General features: G+C 40.8%; 1 long non-coding RNA gene across 1 annotated transcript; it reads right to left on the reverse strand.

Moving 5' to 3' along the window:
- Positions 1 to 430: 430 nt before the first annotated feature.
- On the reverse strand, positions 431 to 1510 carry LOC116098440. The gene is made up of 2 exons (XR_004121853.1): positions 1433 to 1510; positions 431 to 740 (listed from the first exon to the last, which is right to left on the reverse strand). It is a non-coding gene; the product is annotated as an uncharacterized LOC116098440 (long non-coding RNA).
- Positions 1511 to 5054: the final 3544 nt, after the last annotated feature.

The following is a 5054-nucleotide window of genomic DNA, read 5'->3' on the forward strand; positions in this document are numbered from 1 at the left end:
AGGGCCTATAATCACAAACAACTTGCAAACAGTCTAATAGCTGTGATTCTGGTACTGTGCTCCTCTTTTCTTAAAAGAATAAAATAAAAATAAAAATAAAAATAAATGGTTCACAGACCAGACACAAGGCAAATAATTGCCAGGTTTCTGTTCCTGTCACGCTCACTTGGCTCTTCCTGTGAGGGTTCTCAGGCTCTACCTTGTAGCTGACTTCAGGTCCCTGTTTGAGCTTCACTTGTTGGATCTCTCTACTTGGCAGCATGAACCTGGCAGAGAGGAGCCTAAAAGTGAGGTGGACTAAAGTCTTCTGAAGTAGCCGACTTTACTCAGGGCACCAGACGATTTATATTCTGAAGATTGGACAAAGTCATGTGAGCAAAGTTCACTTAAGCTTAAGTTGTATACAGTCACAAGAGCACGGTCATGTGAGTGTAGGCTGTATATAATCAGGAGGAGAATATCATTCTAAATTATAATGGGTAAGATGATGGGTAATCTGAAGTAAAACTGGATCCTATTATTACACCTTGAAGGGGCACAAAAGCACATTCCAAGAAGAAATCCATGTTACAGAGGAACAGATGTTACAAGATTCTTGTCTTGCTCACTTGGCGTTTTCTCCAAGTTTTCTCCTCACACGGCTTCGTTCATGAACTGTATTCTGACACTTATTTAATTTCTCTTCTATCTACTACTTTCCCATTAGACCCAGTGATGTCTCTTAGTTTCTGTAGTATTTGCTGTGAAAGAAATCAAAGAAAAAATGTGTTTGACTCCTTTCCCTCTTTATTATTAACTAATACTACATATGCATGGTGAGAGCCAATGTCCTCAAAAAAAGGTTTAAGAACTTTCAACCAATAAGTCTGATGTTTGTTCTAAGTATCATTCTGGCTTTTGTTTTTAACCAAGGAGAGATAATGTGTTATTCTTCACTTCCTAAATATATTTTCAGTATTAGTTTTCATCCAAGGGTAAGTTAAAACCCAGTGTTTGACTTCCTCCCCTCTCCCCTCCTTTCCCCTTCTTATAGCCATTATTTGGGTGAGTTCCCAGTTCCATCTCTTTGTTTCATGCAGCTTCAAAGTTGCTATCTTCTGCTCCCATAAAGACCCTGAAACTCAAGCCTGAGGATTAAGACTTAGAATTCCCAACCCTCATCCTATTCTTCACCCTGTGTGGCAAGCTGTATCTCTCTGTCAGTCTTTCTCTCTCTCTCTCTCTCTCTCTCTCTCTCTCTCTCTCTCTCTCTCTCTCTCTCTCTTTCTCATGTGTGTGTGTGTGTGTGTGTGTATGAGAGAGACAGAGACAGAGAGAGACAGACAGAGAGAGAGACTGACAGAGACATACATAGGGATAGAGTTCCTTTTGTTCTTACAAACATAGTTGTGTGTTAAACAAATCATGGCACCTATTCCAGCATTTTGAGTACCTGTAGTAAATTGATGTTCAAGTTATCATCTAATCCACAACATTGCTAAGACTGGAAATTCTTCAGCTAATTCATTGTAGCTCAAGTGCTAGAGGAAATGAAGAGAGAGTAAGCAATGGAAGAACATGGTGAGCATGCTGGCTCCTCATCCCCGCCCCCATGAAGGACCTATTCAGTGCCTGATACTGGCCCTGACAGACCTTTCCAATTAGTTCCTGTCTTCACTTCTTTTGCATTTATCCATGAAATGGTACCTTGTCCAAAGCTACAAAGAAGTATAGTCTCCTATTAAGAACGAACAAAGGTAAGGAAAGGAAAGAAGAAAATATTCGGTTCGATTATCTTCTTTTTTTTTTAAGATTTACTTTATGTATACTGATGCATTTTCTGCCTGCATGCCTGTATACTAGAAGATTAGATTGCATTATAGATGATTGTAAGCAATCATGTAGTTGCTGGGGATTGAACTCAAGACCTCTAAAAGAATAGTCAGTGGTTTTTTTTTTCTTTTTAATTAATTTATTTTTTTACACTCTATATTTTACACCACCACCTCTTGTCTACCCTCCAACTGATCCATATACCATACTTCCTCCCCACACCTCTGTCTCCACATGGATGTCCCCACCCAACACCCCACCTGACCTCTAAACTCCCTGGGGCCTCCAGTCTCTAGAGGATTAGGTGCATCATCTCTGAATGAACACAGATTCAGCAGTCCTCTACTGTATGTGTGTTGAGGGCCTTGAGACAGAGGCAGGAGGATCATGAGATCGAGGCCAGCATGGGCTACACATTAACCAGTGTTCTTAAAGGCTGAGCCATCTCTCATCCCCTTGAATATCTCTTTTAAACTCTATTTTATTTGTTAAATAGAAGGAAGGTTCTTGTAAGTGCCCCAGCAGAATACCTGTCTTCTCCTCCTGAGTGTAAAGGAAAGGTGGAGTAAAAGCATACACTAGCTCCATCCTCCCGCCAACTAGAAGATGAGTTTACGACACGTTGCCATTTGACATCTGAAGTCTGTGCCACATAGGAACCCTGAATCATAACACAGGAGGGAAACTCCATCAGGTAAGAAACTCTCATAGCAGAATTTGCTTCATAAGGAAGCAAGACTTTCAGTAGAATCTAGGGGAGGACACAGAGATGCAGGGAGAAATACCCAAACAATTAGCCCTAAAGCTGAAGACAAAGGAGACCAGGTCATGTTGATGAGATGTCTAAAATGGTCTTGTTGGCTCAAAGGGCAAGGGCTAAAATCAGGTCACAGATAATGGGCAAAGGTCAGGGAATTTTAAGGGATTTGAGGGTGGGTTCCAAAGTTGGTCTTTTGTCACATCCTTTCTTAGGTTTATTGAGGGGTCTGTTCTTCTAGCCTGTTGATGAAGTGCTGTTCACTTTCCCTTTTAACTCAAACTCTAAGGTGACTCAAATCAGTGAAGGCACCTCACTCCATACAGTCAGGCACTGCAGTGCCATGTGTTATTTTAAATTCCTTACTGATATCAATTTATGCGACCATCATGGAGGCCATATGAAGTAGATGGAGTTCTTCTTTCCTGCAATCACAAAATTCTGATGATTCTTAGAGATCTGGGATTTTCTATGTTATCAACAACTTTCCACAATGTTCAGCTTGGACTATAGGTAAAAGTACACTTTCTCCTCTGGCCTGGCTATTACGATTTAGTAGACACGACCTATTTCCTTTTTTTCCTTCGAGGAGGAGCTATTTCACAACATCTAGGTGACCTGGTTAGGATATTGCAACTGAAGAGAGGTGGGTGGTGTTACAAGGAATTCAAGCCAAGGCAAACCTTCAAGCCCAACAGCTCTGATGCTTCTCCAACACAGGGCGCAATTCTGTTTAGTTCGCTTGCTCTCCAAGTAACTTGTCACTGCCTGGTTCACATAAGAGTGTACTGTGTGTGAGCGTGTGTGTGCATAAAACTAAGTTTCCTTCCTCCCTGTATTCCAATCCAAATGGCTCCAGGGACATAACTTGAGAAGACTGTACACGGAAATAGTTCCAAGTTCCTTTTCTACCACATGTTTCTATGTAAAAACTCTTTTGTATTTAAAAAAAATCACCAGAGGAAAATATTATTTTTATTTTATATACAAAAATTTAAGTTATTACTTTTCAACTTTAAAGTACTGGACTATTGTGAATTGGTTATAGCAATTGGTTATAGCAAGACTCCTGTAAGTAATATTAGTGAGCCCTGCTCTGTGAACATGCATGAACATGCATGGGAGGATTAGAGTTAACAGTGAGGCTGAACTACTTCATAATAAAAGCCGTGCCTTGCTGGTTAGGAATGACTGTATGTCCACCATACACTCAGATATTTGAGTATTTGATTCCCAGCTGGTGGTGCTGTTAGGGGAGCTTAAGTCGTGTGGGCTTGCTGGAGGAAGTGCTCCACTAGGGGTGGCTCTGAAGTTTCAAAGCCTTTTGGCATTCTCACTTAACTAAATTTTAACTAAAAGTTTAAAAAAATGTAACTAATACACCCCCTTACCTGTCTTAGAACAGGATTCTCTGCATCTTATCAGTGGAATCCACAGTAACTGGTGTTTATTCCATAAAGGTTTACTCTTCCATTCTTACTCATCCATGTATTCAAACAAAGATCTGAGAGTCGGCTGAAGGTCTTATTCTAGGGCAGGGCATGCAATTGTAAACATATAGCCTTTGGAAACACTTCTAGAATAAAAGCTGAAGTGTACAGCCCCACACAAAGATTTTTGAACCACTGAGAAATCACAGAAGAGAGAAGGTCACTATGAGGGCAGAGGAGGGGACAGTAATACAGAGGGCTTCTCAGGAGGGTGATTACAGATTTGCTTCAAAGGTGATTGTCACATGGAGAAGGATGAGGAGCCGCTGTGGTCAGAACTGGTATCGTGGGTATAGAAAGGACCATTCTGGGAGATGGTCCTGTGGTAGAATTGGAGTGACTCTGCTATGTAAGAGTTGAGAGGAGTAAGACCAAGATATAAGGGCAGATCATGATTACTATATTCTCTGATAAACAATCTAGACTTTTCCGGGTGTGGTGGCTCAGGCTTTTGACACCAGAGTTCAGGAGGCAGAGGCAGGTGAATCTCTGTGAGTTCCAGTTCAGCACAGTCTACACAGTGGGTTTCAAAGCAGCCTGGTCTAAACAGTAAGTTCCAAGCCAACTAGGGCTACACAGTGAGTTCCAGGCCAGCAGAGGCCACACAGTGAAGTGAGTTTCAGTCCATCTGAGTTTCATGCTGTCAGTTTGAAGAGTTTTGTGCATCAATGGGGAGAGAGGAAATAGGATAAAGAGTTGAACAGGAACAGGTGGGTCTGTTTATATTCTAACAGAGATAGTAAGAACAATTTGAAGCAGAACCAAAGGACAGAATACTGCTTTTCTCCTTCAACTTGAATTTAGTCCTTTTTATTTTACAATGAAGAATGCAGCTTTATAAGACTTTTTTTTAAATTTCAAAGCACAAATTTATTCTCTAAAATGGAGAACTTGTGACTTCCTTTGGTTCTAACTATAACGTGACTCATTGTTTCTTTGCATTTTCATCTTCTGTCTCTTAGACAAGGAGTTGTCAGGATAAACAGCTTTTCTGT

Source organism: Mastomys coucha, unplaced genomic scaffold (assembly GCF_008632895.1).
Source record: "Mastomys coucha isolate ucsf_1 unplaced genomic scaffold, UCSF_Mcou_1 pScaffold20, whole genome shotgun sequence".
NCBI lineage: Eukaryota > Metazoa > Chordata > Mammalia > Rodentia > Muridae > Mastomys > Mastomys coucha.